Source organism: Lissotriton vulgaris, chromosome 1_1 (genome assembly GCF_964263255.1).
Source record: "Lissotriton vulgaris chromosome 1_1, aLisVul1.2, whole genome shotgun sequence".
In the NCBI taxonomy this organism is placed as follows: domain Eukaryota; kingdom Metazoa; phylum Chordata; class Amphibia; order Caudata; family Salamandridae; genus Lissotriton; species Lissotriton vulgaris.
In genome coordinates this window covers 722868458-722886467 of record NC_141685.1, presented here as the reverse complement: position 1 = coordinate 722886467, position 18010 = coordinate 722868458, and the positions used below count along the sequence as shown (strand labels likewise).

General features: G+C 43.2%; 1 protein-coding gene and 1 pseudogene across 10 annotated transcripts in view; both read right to left on the bottom strand.

The window, feature by feature from the left end:
- Positions 1-18010, bottom strand: part of LOC147747713 (coagulation factor XIII B chain-like) — a 1126012-nt gene that overhangs the window by 732434 nt on the left and 375568 nt on the right. The window lies entirely within an intron of this gene.
- Positions 11985-12899, bottom strand: LOC147747714 (uncharacterized; annotated as a pseudogene).

Genomic DNA, 18010 nt, shown 5'->3' with positions numbered 1-18010 from the left:
CGATTCCCTTGCGGGAGAGAGCTTTAGAACCATCTGTTTGTAATTAACTTTCAAACAGATGGTGCCCTTGCTTGCTCCCGCAAGGGAAATGCTGTGTGTGCTCTGGGCCGCACTCCCCCACCCCTCTCACTTGGTTTCTGCGCACATCTCACCTCTGTTGCTATCTCACTCCAGGTCAGCGTGGAGTGACCCTTGCTGTGACTACCCACCCCCCTTCTTAGCCACTGAGGGGGGAGGACTGGACTCTTAAGGTAATTTCCACTTTTTAGTCGTTTTCCAAGACAAAAGTTTTTTTCTGTGTTTTATTTTTTTAGATAAAGGGTGCTGGCGGATCAAGCCTGGACTGACCAGTGCATAACAGCATTTTTATAGCGCTTTACTGCCATTTTCAGGTTCTAGTAGTAGCGCCTTCTGAATTTGAGCACTTGTGAAATAACATCTCCGTAGGAATGTGGCTGGGCATTAAGTGGGGCATATGTTTGCCTGTGCCTGTATTTCTACGAGCACGGTCCCTGCTAGTATGCGTACACCACAGAACGGGCCTCAAGGCGCTCGACATATTATTCCAGGTCTACTATATATTACACTGCACTTATACATGTACATTCACGTTAGGATTTGTTGGCAGGAAAGTGAGTGGGAGAGGGCAAGCGCTTGAACAGTGGAACTATAAAACGCATTAATTATGTAAAAGTATATAGGGTGCTCTTTTGAAAAAGAAATCGTCTTTTGGGGGTGGCCTGGCCACTCCCTGTCCCATTCACTGGCCCCAGCCACCCACCCTCATGGTGGAACCATTTAGTAGGTTGTTTTATGGAACAATACGTTGTCCGGTTTAGACGTGCAAGGTTTGTCCACTGATGGGGGTTTTGGGGGATTCAATATGTGTCACTCGAGTCGAGGGATCGGCGCTCCCTTGGGTCGGGGTCTGTGCTGAGCCCGGGCCATTTCACTCTTAAATGCGAGGGATGCGTATATAGGGCAGGATAAAGAGATAAAGTGGGCTAAAACCAGGAGCTAGTCCAGGTGAACTCTGCGGGTTGTGCGCTTGCAGCAGCCACTTGTGCGTAGCTGGTTCTGGCCCAGGAAAATAGCTCAGTAGGTGTATGCACCTGTTGTAGTGATCTATGTGCAGCCCACTCCTGATGCCAGGCGATCTCGTTCAAGCTTTCCATATGCTGTTGGCGGTAATGTGGACTACTCATTTCCACAATACCCGCTTCTGTAACTCTCTCCTGTACGACAAATTAGTTATGATTTCTATAAAAATCAATATTTGGTCCCATTTCATAAATGAGCCTCTCATTTCTACAGATGCTTCACGTGCTTGCTTCATATCCCTCCGGTGCAGATATCTGTACAGACATCCAGTTTATTAACAGAAAGGTCGCCACCCCAGTGAATGCGCCTGATGCAAAAATGTGTGTGCAGCCTGCAGTTCACAAGTTGCAAACTCACAAGGGTGGGATTTGCCGTTTGTAACTCTTTACTCCCTTTAAAGGGGTCTGTTACACATAGTGCTAGGAAGCAGCAAGGCTGCAGCAGAATCCGCTTTCTAGACTGAGAAAATGTGTAGCTTCCAACAGTTCTAACTACAATTAAGAGCCCAAAAATGGTGTACTGGATTTTAAAAGTGGTCATTGGCCGCGGGCCAGAACAGCTGCATCCGTCCATTATAAGCATTTAGTTCACGTGTATTTATTTTAGGCTACTTATCCCATTAGTATTTTCACAGCAGACAACCGCTCGACATCAGGGAACATGCAGAGAATGCGGCATGTGTTTTTAATTGCAGCGCAGAGACCGGAGGCACGCTCTCCACCGTTCACAAGAAGATTTATTAGAGGGAATTCTTCTGCTGTCATTGACCTCCTGGGTAATTGTTGGCTGCAATTACCGGACCACCGGGATCCCCCCCCCCCCTGCATGTTATAAAACATCTAGACCTGTACATGGCAATCAACAGTTCTACTTATTGTGCTTTATGCTTCCTTACAGCACTTTCCGGGTGCTTTAGAAAACGATATATGCTGAAAGTACTAACCAGCCATGCCGCCTGTCTGCCATCCCTCGTAGCCTCGTTGTACTCGCCCGGGTTGGCAGGGGGGTCAGGGGCACCCGGCTGGCCCCAGTGGTGTGACACAGGTATGCTTGCAGGGGCCCCAACAAAGTCCTCCCTCAGCCCAGGACCTTTTAAGGTCTTAGGTCTGGCGTCACCGTTCAGCTTTCTGCGGACGTCTCCTTACCATTTACATATACACAGGGTGGGCCCCGGCTTCACCCACAGTTCATTCACATATACACAGAGTGGGCCCCGGCTTCACCCACAGTTCATTCACATATACACAGAGTGGGCCCCGGCTTCACCCACAGTGTTACTTGCTCCCCTCATGTTATTGGCAGGTTGGTAAACCAGCGCTTACACTTCAAAGCCCGAGGGACTGTTTTTTTAATCTGAAAAATGCACTCAGCGGGCACACTTTAAGAGTCTTTATCGCAAACCTGCACTGTACAAGAAAGGAATCTTTTTTTTTTTACCAAACTATGATTTCTAAAAATGTTTTTGTCAGGAGTTGAGTGCAAGTCATTATCTCCACTAGCTTTACTAGAATCATCACCACCACTTTTAGCGCCATCATTATTACCACTACCACCAGTACCATTATCACCATCAATTCCACCATTATCACCAGCCACCACTGCATTTTTTCATGCCTGTGTTTGCATGCTTTGCCACAAGAAAGCCAGACTACTGGTTTTGCTAATTCTAGTTATTTATTTATTTAACATTAGTTCATTTATGGGTGGTTTTTTTATTTCCCTGCTTCCGCAGTTTTCTATGGGAGTCAGGGTCATAGCTTAGTCAGTGAGATTCGGAATGGGATGAATCTCACATTTCCCAAATAAAAAGCAGTGGGGTGGAGGGGTGAAATGACCAAGGTTTGGGATGCAATGTTTCCATGAGGAACTGGGTCCGAACTGACTTGCATTTGGTGGGCTTCTGTCTAGAGTGGTACAGTGGGCAAAAAAATATTGTTTGGAATGGTACCACAAAAGACTGCCACTGGCTATACTATTTGCGAGCATTCATCCCATCACCTTTTGGGTGTTTGATTGCAAGTAGTATGCTTGGAATCCTGAGAGTGGTGCAGCTTTCAAAGCCTCTTACTTGCCAATGCTTGCGAATTCCAAAAAGTAGTAAACTTGAACCTATTTAAGGAGTACATCTATTGGTGCAGATTTACTATATATATATATATATATATATATATATATATATATATATATATATATATTACCTACTGGCGATAGCCAGTAGGTATATATAGTTAGGATTTTTTCCCTATGGGATTTTTGAAAATTCTATGTCTAATAACTTTGGCGTTTGTGGACGGAATCGGCTGAAATTTTCAGGAAAATGGCACATTTTGTTTCTGAGCAGCCCCTGAAAATTTGGGGGGGGTTCGTCAAGGGGGGGCTGAGAAAAAAGGGGGGTCCCAAAACGCGTTTTTCCCATGTTAATTTCCATAGGGCGGTTGGACTCACTTTTAGCCCGAACGGCTGAATGGATTTCCACAAAACTTGGCAAAATTGTAGGGACTGTTAGCCCGATGTGCCTTTGCTAGGTCTCAATATATGTGCTCCAGTGGATTTTGAGAAATTAACGTTTAAAACAAGATATATATCTGTAACAGCGCTCCGGGCAGCGTTCCGGTTCGCGTACTTTTCGCGTATCGGAACTTTGCGAAGCGGAGCTGATTGGCTCTCCGGTGTCTGTCAACATTCTAAACAGTCCGGAGCGGCCGCCATCTTGTCTCTCGGTAGGATCGAGAGACAAGAGGAGGCCAAAACAAAGGGGGAAATGTAGGAAAGGGGGCAAGGTAGACCCCTTCTGACCCCCTAGGATTGATGAGGGGGATATTATAGAGCCACGCGGGTCAAAAAAAAAAAAAAAAAAAAATTCGATTTTTTCGCCGTAGAGACGCGTCTTGGTACGCGAACCGGGCAGCTAACCAGGCAGCTAACCGGGCAGCTAACCAGGCAGCTAACCGGCAGCTAACCGGCAGCTAACCGGGCAGCTATATCTGTAACAGCGCTCCGGGTAGCGCTCCGGTTCGCGAACTTTTCGCGTATCGGAACTTTGCGAAGCGGAGCTGATTGGCTCTCCGGTGTCTGTCAACATTCTAAACAGTCCGGAGCGGTAGGGATTGTTTGTTTGATGTGCCTTTGCAAGGCCTCAAGATATGTGTATGTGTGGATTTTGTCTAATTAAGGTTAAAAAAAATATATATATCTGTAAGCGTGCTCCGGCGCGCTTACGTTACGGGTTTGGTTTGCGCTGCAGAGGCGACGCGTCATGAGGCGTCTCACGTGGCTACGTGATACGTCACGTAATAAAGAATATATTTTACAGCTATAGATATTAGCTTTTAAAAAACCAATGAAATTCACTGAAAAAACCACAGGTTATAGACTATATATAGTTAGGAATTAGCATTTACAAAACCTTGAAAATTCACTGAAAAAACCATAGGTTATAAACCATATATAGTTAGGAATCAGCATTTACAAAACCTTAAAAATTCACTGAAAAAACCATAGGTTATAAACCATATATAGTTAGGAATCAGCATTTACAAAACCTTATTTTACTCGCATAAAACCATTGAAATTCCATATATAGTTAGTTGCACTAACTATATATCGCGCACCCGCAATCCACTGCTGATGATGTCACATATTACATCATTCATGACATGGTCAGTGACATCACTGATGACATCACTGATGACATCTCAAATGACATCACTGATGACATCACTGATGACATCTCATTTGACATTACTGATCACATCACTGATGATATCATTCATGTGATAATACGATGAACCTCTTCAGACTCTAATATAACCTTAGATACAATCAGTGTAAACAGACACTCACAGACTGTCACTCATCCATGGAGTTACTCACACATCTAGTCAGTCATGCAAAGAATCAATCACACCTCCATTTCCTCAACTATACAGTTATACAAACTTTACTTATTCAAACATATACTAACACATATTTACTCTCTTATACAATCCCTGATACAAGTTCACAATGATCCATACAGCCACTCACACATTCACTGGCTCTTATGCACAGTTATTTATATATGTCAACTCTCACATGTACTGTGTTTTACATATGTACTTACTTTGACATGTAGCACTGAGATATCCATTCACTCACCAATACACTCATGCACACAGTCAACCGCCCATACAGCTGTTTCCACATGCACTTTTGAAACCATACATCTAGTGAATCAACTGCTCACACATCTATGCACAGAGTCATACACCTCCCAGCCACCCACACACACACTCAGTCTCCCATACAAATACTTGGGCAACCAATCAATAACCCATATAGTTACTCATATAGCTACTTATCAACACATGCAACAGTTTACAGAACAACAGACATAATGATGCACAAATTAAGACAGTTTAGTCACTAACCCATGCACTCAGTGAGACACATTTAATCACTCACTCATACAGTCAGTCATGCACCTACTAAATCCTTCATCCAGACACTTATACATCCACTCATTCTTCAATATGTAAGACATATTTTAACTTTACAGAAACATACAGTCACTGGATGTTGTCATCAGTGATGTCATCAGTGATGTCATTTGAGATGTCATCAGTGATGTCATCAGTGATGTCACTGACCATGTCATGAATGATGTAATATGTGACATCATCAGCAGTGGATTGCGGGTGCGCGATATATAGTTAGTGCAACTAACTATATATGGAATTTCAATGGTTTTATGCGAGTAAAATAAGGTTTTGTAAATGCTGATTCCTAACTATATATGGTTTATAACCTATGGTTTTTTCAGTGAATTTTTAAGGTTTTGTAAATGCTGATTCCTAACTATATATGGTTTATAACCTATGGTTTTTTCAGTGAATTTTCAAGGTTTTGTAAATGCTAATTCCTAACTATATATAGTCTATAACCTGTGGTTTTTTCAGTGAATATATATATATATATATATATATATATATATATATATATATATATATATATATATATATATATATATATATATATATATACATATATATACATATATATATATGTATATGTTACCTACTGGCGGTCGCCAGTAGGTAGTTATAGTTAGGCCCTATCATCCATAGGAAATCTGCAACATTCTATTTGGAATAACTTTGGCACCGGTGGACGGATTTTCGCGAAATTTTCAAAACTGGTGGGGCCCACTGGTCTGCTCCTATCCTGAAAGTCTCAGGGTGATTCGTCAAGCGGGGGCCGAGAAAAAAGGGGGGTCCCAAAACATGTATTCCCCATGCAATTTTCCATAGAGACAACTTAATCGCAGCTACAGCCGGAACTGCTGAACAGAATGACACCAAATTTGGCTGAAAGGTAGACCTTGGTTCAGAGTCGTGCCTTTTGGTTAAATGGTGTATATCTGTTCAGTAGTTCATGATGAAAATCAAAATGTAAATCACATATATGTCTATGGCCGCGGTGGATTTGTGCACCCTAAGCGCACCCTGCTGAGCACAAGCTGTATGTTAATTGGCTGTCAACACTCCAAACCAGGAAGTGTTGGCAGCCATCTTGTGCCTCGGTAGAACCCCCTAGGCCTGCTCAGGGGTTCCACAAGGACCCCGGAGGCCGCCCAATTCTTTTTTCTAAACCGGCTAAATCCGTGTAGGGTGCGCGGATCCGGATGATAAAAAAAAAAACGAAGCAAGGGCTCCCGCGCTTCGATGCTAATTAGCCCCTAAGGGGGCCAAGTCCCAGGGGCATGTTGAAAATTAAGTGGGAAGGCCCAATCCCCCCACATTGGCCCGGGGACCACCACCCCCGGGGCAAAGTATGAATAATTGTAGGGGGCACAGAGACCCACCGAAGCCTCTGGGACCACCACCCCGGGGCTTAATAGTTTAATGTTATGTTATGTTATGTTATGTTAATTGGGTTCTTCTATAGTGCAACGGCTACTCCAGTCGGAGTGTCCCGGCGCTTTGGCGAAGAAAACCTTTAATGGAAAGGAAACATAACTGCAAAAAAAGGAACAGCAAAATTAACTAGTGAAAAGCCAAGTTTTTAATGCCTTTCTAAAAGACATCAGACTAGGGGCCTGTCTAAGAACAATAGGAAGTTCATTCCAAGCACGCGGGGCCAGGTAATGGAAAGAACGCCCCCCTTGTCTGGTTCGCTTGATGGATGGAACGACCATTTTAGACAAGGAGGCAGATCGCAAAATTCTGCTCGGTTTGTAAAGAGCAAGGCACTTTCTAATATACCTAGGGCCTGAATCATGAAGGGCCTTGTAGGTTAGGGTCAGACTTTTGAAGAGAACCCTCTTGGCTATGGGGAGCCAGTGCAGCTCTTTCAACAAATTAGAAGCGCTAGCTCGTCTAGGGAGTCCATAAATGGCCTTGGCGGCTGAGTTCTGGACTACCTGAAGTCTTCTTTCAAGGTATTTTGGAAGTCCTAAATAGAGGGCATTTGCATAGTCCAGGCGCGACCCCATAAGTGCCTGGACAATGACCCTTCGATGGTTCACAGAAATCAGGGGGAGAAATTTCCTGAGCATCCGCAGGATTCCAAAGCATTTCCGCGAAAGAGAGACTATTTGAGGGCCAAAGGTTAGCTCATTGTCAACAATGATACCTAGGTTTTTAGCCTTAGTACTTGCATTAGCAGGAGGATACAGGTCTTGTGGCCACCAACTTTTCCAATTTGGTTCAGAGACACAGCCGAAAAAAAGCAGCTCCGACTTATCGGAGTTGCATTTCAAACCGTGTCTTCTGAACCAATCAAAGACTGCTTCTAAGCAGCCTCTGATACGGATCCCGTCGAACACTACGTTCTTGTTATAAGTAAACAAGAGCTGGGTGTCGTCAGCGTAAGACACGATCTGAGCGCCAAACGACTCCGCAACCTCTGCAAGGGGGGCCATAAAGATGTTAAAAAGCAGGGGGCTAAGAATAGACCCCTGAGGGACCCCCACTTCCAGGGTTGCCATAGCTGCGGAGTGAGGTGGCGCCCAGATCGTTTGTCGACGGCTGGCTAGAAAAGATTTAAGCCAGTTCCACACCGTCCCCCTGAGGCCACAATCCCAGAGTCGAATTATGAGGGTATCATGGGGAACGGTGTCGAAAGCCGCCGACAGGTCTAACATAACCAACATGGCCTTACCTCCAGTATCTAAAACCTCTCTGATGGCGGTGGTGACTTCGAGTAGCGCGGTCTCTGTGCTATAATTCGCACGAAACCCAGATTGAGTAGTATGCAATAAGTTGTTATTCTCGATGAAGTCAGATATAGATCTGTGCACGTGTCTTTCCTCTAAGGTCCCCCCGAGCCCCTGGGACCGCCACCCCCCCGGGGCTCGACTCAATTTACATTGCCGCAGGGGCACACTGGTTTTTTCAGAGAATTTCTAAAGTTTTTTGAATGCTAATTCCTAACTATCACATGCCTGAAACCAATGGTTCTTTCAGTGAATATATATATATATATATATATATATATATATATATATATATATATATATATATATATATATATATATATATATATATATATATATATATATATATATATTGTATTCCAAATACCTCCTCCTTCCAGAAGTAAACCAGGACACCCGAAATTTGTTTGCAGAATTTTATTCGGCAGAGTGAAAAAGTGCGACGCGTTTCGCCGATAAGGCTTGCTCACGCTCGTCCAGATTACAATGACGGCCATTTTTTAAGTGCTCAGAACACACCCCCAAGTGTATACATAACAATACCATGGTAAGGCAGGCAGCCATATTAGTAAGGATACTTGTACAATGTATATATGGATTGAATCAAATTACATTGTGTTGGTACCATAATCGCTCATTGTGACATATATATATCGAAAATTAACGCAAATAAAACGCGATTGTGCCGAACAATTTAAATTGTGAATACATTTCATAACTTGTTGGACATTGTCGTAAATACCACAATTGTTGAACCAAGCCACATTCAAGTTAATAATGTGTCAACTGTGCCCAGGCTATTCGAAAGTACCCGACATTCGTATGGTTTCATCAGTCGCGGTCACGTGATGTATACCTGCAAGTTATCTTGATTCTCATAGGCTATTCAATAACATCCTCATGTTACGCTTAATGCGGTTGGTTCATGTTGCTAAGATACCAGTGTCAATAACATGCAATGGCAACAATGTAAAATAATGATATATTATTTAACAGTCCAGCCCAAGTGGGCAAATGTAGCAGGTATAGCGAACAACAAACCACTTAAAATGTCGTCACGTATCAGTTGGCAAAATCCTTGCCCCAGTGGGCTGAAATAATACATATATATTGCCGGGTATGGTAATTAGATGAGCCAATATTGCAGTGGGCAAATCATGAACATAATTAGCACTTAGTGTCCCAACAAATTCGATGATATTATTTGAAAATGTCATTGTATCCAGTAGTATCCCACATTACCTGTAAATAAAATTAAAACATTTTAAAATTACAGACAGCTAATTTTCTCATTAAATGTTTACATTTATGCATATTTATTCTTCATACAGATGTACTGCCAGTTCCTCACGTGTATTAAGCCCTGATGGAGTTAGACATTGAAAGTCAATTATATATTTAGACTCTAGTTTTCTCATTGAGAGTTCATGATTACCCCCTCGAATTCCAAGGTCCACACAGTCAATCACCACCATGCGTAATTTGGTCTCATCTTGCATGTGATATTCAAAAAAGTGTCTTGCCACCGGATATTGTCTATTCAAATTCCGTATCGCTCTTAGATGCTCTAACACTCTCTTTTTGGCCTCGTGTTTGGTGCTACCCACATACCATTTACTGCATGGGCATATTAGTAAATAAATACTATATGGGGTGTTGCATGTTAGTTTCTTTTTGATTGTGAATTCTCTCGATGTTCCCGGTATCGTTAAATTTGTACAATCTTTGCTAAACTTACAAGCCTTGCATTTTTTGCAACAAATAAATCCCACATTCGTAGCATGACCTGATTGACTTTTGTCTGTTACATAGTTTTGACTGAGCTCATCCCGCAAGGACTTACCCTTCCGGAACGTGATCTGGGGTTGTCACTTAAATACTTCTTAAGATGTTCGTTGGTGTTTAGAACATGCCAGTATTTTTTGAACACTTTTCTCACCTCTTGGGATTGTCCCGAGAAGGTAGTGATAAATCTGATTGTTTCAGATTCTGTCTGGGGCAATTTGGGAGCTAATAGCTCATCCCTGGTTTTGGTGTTACTGCGTTCTACTGCTTTAGCAATTTCCTTGTTGCCATATCCTCTCTCTCTAAACCTCTGACACTACTTCTTCTTTTTTGTATCCATCCTGTGTACTGCAATTGTGTCTAGCGCGCAGTAACTCTCCATATGGGAAACTGTAAATCAGACTCTTAGGATGGCACCTAGAATCTCTCAGAAGGCTGTTTCCTGATGTGCTCTTTCTGAAGAGTTTAGTGGTCAGAATGTTGTTGACCACTTCCACTTCCACAACTAGGAATTCCATCTTTGTCTTACTGATGTGTTCAGTTAGAGTCAGGTTGAGAGTGTTGACATTTAATTTGTCAATGAACTGTTTAGCAGAGTTCATATCCCCATTACAAATGAAAAAAATATTGTCAATGTACCGCAGCCACAGGGACACATTGTTGAATTCAGTCATTTCTTGGACAACCTGCTCCTCCCACCAGCCCATGATTAAATTCGCATAGCTGGGGGCGAAGCAGGTTCCCATGGCTGTGCCCTGTGACTGGCGGTACATGACGTCATTAAAATAAAAAAAATTGTTAGTGAGGCAGAAGTCTATCATAGACAGTAGCATTTGGGAATGCAGTAACAACGAAATCGACCTGGTGTTTAAATAATGTTTAACAGCTTTTAAACCATGTTCATGTCGAATGCTGGTATATAAGCTGCTAACATCAAGGGTGACCAGTGTGAAACCTGTCTCCCAATGGATCCCATTAATGATACTCAGAAATTGGGTGGTGTCTTTGACATATGATGGTAGTGCCACCACAAAGGTTCTTAAATAATGATCGATGTATTTGGAAGTGTGTTCAAGAAGAGAACTAATAGAGGAAACAATGGGGCGCCCTGGTGGATTGCATTGGTCTTTGTGAAGTTTGGGGAGGAGGTACAATATTGGGATCTTCGGGTGGGCACAGTGTAGATATTGATATTCCTCAGTTTCTATCAGCCCCTTATCCTTCCACTCCAGAAGTAAATCTCTAAAGCTGCTGGTAGATCTTAAAACATCATCCCTATCACATCTGCAATAGCACGATATGTCCTGTAATTGTCTCAAACCTTCCTGGAGATATTTTTGCTTATCCAGGACCACCACATTCCCCCCTTTATCGGACTGTCGTATCACTATCTCTTTGTCTTTGTCCGCTCGGAGGGATTCAATGGACAATTGTTGGGTGTGAGACAGATTCTTATTGCTTTGGGGTAACTTCTTATATCTTAATTTCAAAAGATCTTTTAATACACCCCTTTCGAACACATCTATCACGTCACATTGAACTGCGGGTAAGAACACACTTTTGGGTTTGAATTTCGACCTTGGGTTGTTGTCTAGGTCAAAACCCCAGCTTTCCCAGTCCGGTTCCTCTCCCATGTCAACATTGTCCCTGTGAAGCTCCTCTAATAGTACAATGTCATCTAGATCAAGATTACTGAGCACATTGTTAGCAGACTCAACTGGTTTTTCTTTGGTTTTTGTACAGTACAATTTTTTCAATTTTAACTTTCTTGCAAATAGAAACAAGTCAACGCGGGTCTGTGCAAAGTTCATATTTTGTGATGGACAGAAGGAAAGGCCAAGTGCCAAGATTTCTCTCTCACCTTCAGTTAGCACATGGCTGGACAGGTTCACCACAGTCTTATTCATTTCGAATTTTTGCTCCTTGTCGCCATTCCCATTGGAGCTTGTGTGGCGTTTGATCCTCCTCTTTTTTGCCTGTTTATTCCTCCTGTTCCTCCTCTGCTTCCACGTCCTCGACCTCTTTGTTTCCCCCCTTCCCCCTGAAAGGTGTCTGTCCGATTCTGGCTCATCATCTGGAACTGTGCTAAAAAATTCACCCTTTTGTTGACGTTTATGGGGGGCTCTTGTGTGATCCCAGATGTAGAGGCGTCCGACAGGTTACCATCCGATATATCACTCTCAACTACCTCAACACTTGGTCCTGACTTTGGTTGACTGACTAATGCCATCCCTGTTTTCTTATCAAAGAGATGGTCTTACTTTTTCTGGAATGTCAAAGTACGTCCAGATTGATAATCTTTAAAATCTCTAATAAATTTCCGTTGCTTTTTAGCCGTGATTTCCTCTTCTAATTTCTCCATTTTGACATTCAATTTCTTTAGATGTTCTTCTAATGATTCCTTTGACATCAGCGGTTCAATTTCCGCTAGGAGATCCTCTATGTCTTTCAGAAGCTTGGCACGGTCTTTCAGGGCATATTTCACAAGGATTTTCATCATTATCATGGAACATGATGAGGTGTTGTCTGACCATTCATTGATCATATCAGGATCAGGATCTTCATATGTTGGAATTGTGAAGATACAGAGGCCTCTCGGAACTCGTTTGACCTCAATATATCTGGATAGTGACTCCGCCTCCCACCACTTAGAGAGTTCCTTTTTGTATAGTTTTTCTAACAAACCTAGTTTCGTTTGCAAAGTTATTTCCTGGCCGATATTCGTTGAGGTCTGAGCTGGCTTCATGGTGCTACCTGCCATATTGAAGAATAACTTGTCCGCTGTCTGTTTACGACGAGAATCCAATTTATCTGCCATGATATCGTTATTGGAGCAAACAGTTTCCGTGTGTTTCAAAAGCTTGTGGTCACCTATTAGCTTTTGCACGCTCTCCTACTTTGGTGTATTACCGTTGGTTGGCGGCGGTCCTGTTTCGTACACGCCTACGTGAAAGCTTCCAGGTGTTCCCACCTCGTTGCTCTCTGCCAGCGTGCCTCTCCCAGGTACCTCCGCTTCCCCTCCGTGTCGGTCTTCCAAAGCTCACCGTCGGGGCATCCAAGAGTCACCTGAGATGCAATTCCAGGGTAGTCCTCCTCGCTGACGATCAGTCAGCTGGATCCGAACGGCGTCGTTGCACCAAAGGTCAGCCCGTGCACTTCTTTGTGAAATACTCTCCTCCAGTGCTGGTTAGTGCACCCTGGGCTGTCACAGAACGGTCCCGGATAGGCTACCGACAAGCCTTAAAATTGTATTCCAAATACCTCCTCCTTCCAGAAGTAAACCAGGACACCCGGAATTTGTTTGCAGAATTTTATTCGGCAGAGTGAAAAAATGCGACGCGTTTCGCCGATAAGGCTTGCTCACGCTCGTCCAGATTACAAGGACGGCCATTTTTAAAGTGCTCAGAACACACCCCCAAGTGTATACATAACAATACCATGGTAATGCGGGCAGCCATATTAGTAAGGATACTTGTACAATGTATATATGGATTGAATCAAATTACATTGTGTTGGTACCATAATCGCTCATTGTGACATATATATATCGAAAATTAACGCAAATAAAACGCGATTGTGCCGAACAATTTAAATTGTGAATACATTTCATAACTTGTTGGACATTGTCGTAAATACCACAATTGTTGAACCAAGTCACATTCAAGTTAATAATGTGTCAACTGTGCCCAGGCTATTACAAAGTACCCGACATTCGTATGGTTTCATCGGTCACGGTCACGTGATGTATACCTGCAAGTTATCTTGATTCTCATAGGCTATTCAATAACATCCTCATGTTACGCTTAATGCGATTGGCTCACGTTGCTAAGATACCAGTGTCAATAACATGCAATGGCAACAACGTAAAATACTGATATATTATTTAACAGTCCAGCCCAAGTGGGCAAATGTAGCAGGTATAGCGGACAACAAACCACTTAAAATGTCGTCACGTATCAGTTGGCAAAATCCTTGCCCCAGTGGGCTGAAATAATACATATATATTGCCGGGTTTGGTAATTGGATGAGCAATATTGCTGGTATTTCCCAATTCAGCGAAGAATCCAGCCCATCGGAGGGCGTCTAATTTAGCAATTATAAACTGGGTGTGTCAGAATGCACAAACTGTGATGTCGAGCCTCTGAAAAAAGAGCAGGAGCTCTGTGACGAAAATGTGCTTCCAGTCTCCCATGAATCACACGCCACTGAAGAAAGGACTGCTACTGTCCTGAAAAGCGTCTGGCTATTTTAACTTTGGAGTGATTTCACTGTTGCTGTGTCTGCTTGCAAGCTGTAATTAAAGAACAAAAGCGTTACTGAAAACCTCCTGTGGTCTCTCCGCTTTGGGCAAACCTGTAACGTGTGGATGTTTTCCGGCCGGTCCAGGTCGGGGAGATGGCCCCTCGCTGAAGTGCGGGTCCTGAGATGGTACCATCGGTGCCAACAACTAGGAAGGGGGAGAACTGGCGCCTTGCAGGAGGGGGCCAGATTGCTTGATAATTGCAGCAACAAAGCGGGGCAGATAATGCACAGTGTCCACACCTACCCACTGGGGAAACATTTCTGTGTATTACGGAGGACTCATGCAGCACGCCCACTTGGTAATAATCATCGCGCACTTCAACAACCAGAAGGCTGTGCATACGGCCACGCCCTCACAGGCAGGTGTTTATAATTCACTTGTGCGTGACGAAAATGTGCTTCCAGTCTCCCATGAATCTCACACCACTGAAGAAAGGACTGCTACTGTCCTGAAACGCGTCTGGCTATTTTAACTTTGGAGTGATTTCACTGTTGCCGTGTCTGCTAGCAAGCTGTAATTAAAGAACAAAAGCGTTACTGAAAACCTCCTGTGGTCTCTCCGCTTTGGGCAAACCTGGAACGTGTGGATGTTTTCCGGCCGGTCCCGGTTGGGGGGATGGCCCCTCGCTGAACTGCGGGTCCTGAGACGGTACCATCGGTGCCAACAACTAGGAAGGAGGAGAACTGGCGCCTTGCAGGAGGGGGCCAGATTGCTTGATAATTGCAGCAACAAAGTGGGGCAGATAATGCACAGTGTCCACACCTACCCACTGGGGAAACATTTCTGTGTATTACGGAGGACTCATGCAGAATGCCCACTTGGTAATAATCATCGCGCACTTCAACAACCAGAAGGCTGTGCATACCGCCACGCCCTCACAGGCAGGTGTTTATAATTGACTTGTGCGTGACGAAAATGTGCTTCCAGTCTCCTATGAATCACACGCCACTGAAGAAAGGACTGCTACTGTCCTGAAACGCGTCTGGCTATTTTAACTTTGGAGTGATTTCACTGTTGCCGTGTCTGCTTGCAAGCTGTAATTAAAGAACAAAAGCGTTACTGAAAATCTCCTGTGGTCTCTCCGCTTTGGGCAAACCTGTAACCTGTGGATGTTTTCCGGCCGTTCCCGGTCAGGGAGATGGCCCCTCGCTGAAGTGCGGGTCCTGAGATGGTACCATCGGTGCCAACAACTAGGAAGGAGGAGAACTGGCGCCTTGCAGGAGGGGGCCAGATTGCTTGATAATTTTAGCAACAAAGCGGGGCAGATAATGCACAGTGTCCACACCTACCCACTGGGGAAACATTTCTGTGTATTACGGAGGACTCATGCAGCACGCCCACTTGGTAATAATCATCGCGCACTTCAACAACCAGAAGGCTGTGCATACGGCCACGCCCTCACAGGCAGGTGTTTATAATTGACTTGTGCGTGACGAAAATGTGCTTCCAGTCTCCCATGAATCACACGCCACTGAAGAAAGGACTGCTACTGTCCTGAAACGCGTCTGGCTATTTTAACTTTGGAGTGATTTCACTGTTGCCATGTCTGCTTGCAAGCTGTAATTAAAGAACAAAAGCGTTACTGAAAACTTCCTGTGGTCTCTCCGCTTTAGGCAAACCTGTAACGTGTGGATGTTTTCCGGCCGGTCCCGGTCGGGGCGATGGCCCCTCGCTGAAGTGCGGGTCTTGAGATGGTACCATCGGTGCCAACAACTAGGAAGGAGGAGAACTGGCGCCTTGCAGAAGGGGGCCAGATTGCTTGATAATTGCAGCAACAAAGCGGGGCAGATAATGCATAGTGTCCACACCTACCCACTGGGGAAACATTTCTGTGTATTACGGAGGACTCATGCAGCACGCCCACTTGGTAATAATCATCGCGCACTTCAACAACCAGAAGGCTGTGCATACGGCCACGCCCTCACAGGCAGGTGTTTATAATTGGCCTGTGCGTGACAAAAATGTACTTCCAGTCTCCCATGAATCACACGCCACTGAAGAAAGGACTGTTACTGTCCTGAAACACGTCTGGCTATTTTAACTTTGGAGTGACTTCACTGTTGCCGTGTCTGCTTGCAAGCTGTAATTAAAGGACAAAAGCGTTACTGAAAACCTCCTGTTGTCTCTCCGCTTTGGGCAAACCTGTAACGTGTGGATATAAAGGAAGACCTGTCCGCTATGACTGCGGATTTGAAAAGGTGCCGACCTCTCTCCCCCACAACGAGTCTTATTCTCAATAAAACGCCATCACAACGTAGAAAGTTGTAGCAGTGGAGAAATTTAATGTGCAAATCATGGAGCAAGTGCTCTCCCTGACGCGTTTCGCTCCGCGAACGGAGCTTGATCACATGACGCGTGACAAACAGGTGAGTTCATTTATCATCATTAAAAGCACTATCCCCCAAAGAAATAGGGACAATAGGCAAAAAAAGTGCAATTAAGTGCATTATAGCCTAGGCATAACGAAAATGAATGGCAATCTAATATATGTAGAATGTCAATGTCTACTGAAAAAAAAATATATATATATATATATATATATATATATATATATATATATATATATATATATATATATATATATATATATATATATATATATATATATATATATAAATATATATATATATATTCGGAAACAAGTAAACACGCGCACACTTCTTGGCAGCAATTATTTTGTTTATTTCAGGTCTAGCGCAAAACTCCTACGCGTTTCGAACAAACGTTCTTGATCACGGCAGTGTTCTACATTAGTCCCTTTTCAATTTCCACATTTTATACTCTCACTTTTTCCGGTTTCAAAGTAATGCATTTTGGGCCATGTAGTTTTGTTAACATTGTTATGTTACAGTACATTTTCACTTTGTTTTAAATGGGAATTATTGTGGGGATGCTTATCTAAAAAGTGTGAAACCCTTTAACACGTATAATCCTATAGTAGGATACATATTACGTGTTTCACGGAAAAGCATAAAGAAATCCCGTGATTGATATTTTTTAAAGTAAGGGTGGCTTTCACTAAGTGATTTCGCATTGGTTCCTCGGGCTGAGTGCCCTTAACCCCACTTTTTTTAACCCATACATTTTTTGTGTAATCATGGCTATTGTTTCATTTTATACAATTTGCTGCAATATTTACGAGAGTTTCTGCCAAAACTATACAGTACACGCCATATCATCCTTTTAGTTACAATTTTGTAATTTTTACAGCTGGATATGCATCTCTTCATCTGCATACAGTCCTAAAGGATGCTTTGTTTTAAATTTGATTATCAATTTGTAATTCAGTCTTCTCAATTTAAGTAGTCTGTCTCCCCCTCACTCTTGTTTGGGGATCGTTGCCAGGCCTAAATATTTTATATCTTGCCACGTTTTTCCAACATGAGATCTGATATGTTTTGCCATGGCGTATGTATTATCATTGTTTTGAATTGCCCGGATGTGTTCCAATATCCTCATTTTTAATGGACACTTTGTGCTGCCTATGTATTCCTTTCCGCAGCAACATTTCAACATGTAGACTACAAATAATGCTTCACAAGTTATTTTGGTCATGATAACAAAGTCTTTTCCTGAAGGATCTTTCAAAGTTGTGGTGTTTTGTCCTATTTTGCATGCTTTGCATG